A 1,043-nucleotide genomic window follows, 5' to 3' on the forward strand; every position below is an offset into this window, starting at 1 on the left:
GCCTCACCGGGATATATGGAGCAGCGGCGGCCAATGAGCGGCGGCGCCGGCCCCTCCGCGCCCTCCCATTGGCGGAGCCGTGCCGCCGCCGGCCCTCCCGCCCCGAGCCGCCGCTCGAGGCCCCGGTGGCCGCCGCGCTTCGGAGGGGTCCTGGTTGTGCCGAGTGACGCCGATAAGCGATTGGCGCGGCTCGGGGTGCCGTGCGGAGCGGGGGATGCTCGGTGATCCCTGGAGGGGGAGGGGCGCCTCATCGCCCCCTGCGGCCGCCTGGAAGGGCTGTGGGGAGGTGGGAGCTGCGCTCTTCCAAGGGACAGGAGCAGAGGGAATGGCCTCAAGCTGCACCAGGGCAGCTTCAGATTGGACACCAGGAAAAAATTCCTCACCGAAAGCGTTCTCGGTCTCTGGCAGAGGCTGCCCAGGGAGGGGGTGGAGCCCCCGTCCCTGGAGGGGTTTAAAAGATGGACAGATGAAGTGCTCAGGGATGCGGTTTAGTCACGGACTCTGTGAACTCAAAGGTCTTTTCCAACCAAACAATCCTATGATTCTCTGCTGTCTTCCTTTTCCGTGTTTCACCGGTCTGTGTGCATCGTTCCCGCCTCCTGCACAGCCCCTGCGCGCAGCGTTAGGTGTTACAGCAGCTCCGCTCTCGGGAACGCGCCCCGTTTCCAAACGGGGTGAAGGAACCGTGGTGGTGACCCCTTCTGAATGAGACAATAGCAACTTTTTTTTTTTTCTCCCTCCCCCCTCCTTTGTAACGAGTTTGTGTCCCCTGGTTAAAGGAGAGCATCCGAAGGGCCTGGGAGAGACCCTCCAAGGGGGTTTCCTTGTTCCCCCAAAGGGAGGCCCATCCTACAAACCACCTCTGCTCATTTTCTCTGTTTTTTCCTGTTTTTTTCATTGTTTCTGCCAGCAGCTGCCCCGGCCGGTGCTGGGAGAAGGGTTGGTGCTGCCGAACCCCTGACTGACTTCTGAAACCACCCTCACTGCAGCGTGTTTAGCTCATCACTCAGCTCTGGTTCTGATGAGGCTCTCGTTGAAAATGG

Source organism: Cuculus canorus, chromosome 8 (genome assembly GCF_017976375.1).
Source record: "Cuculus canorus isolate bCucCan1 chromosome 8, bCucCan1.pri, whole genome shotgun sequence".
NCBI classification, from domain to species: Eukaryota; Metazoa; Chordata; class Aves; order Cuculiformes; family Cuculidae; genus Cuculus; species Cuculus canorus.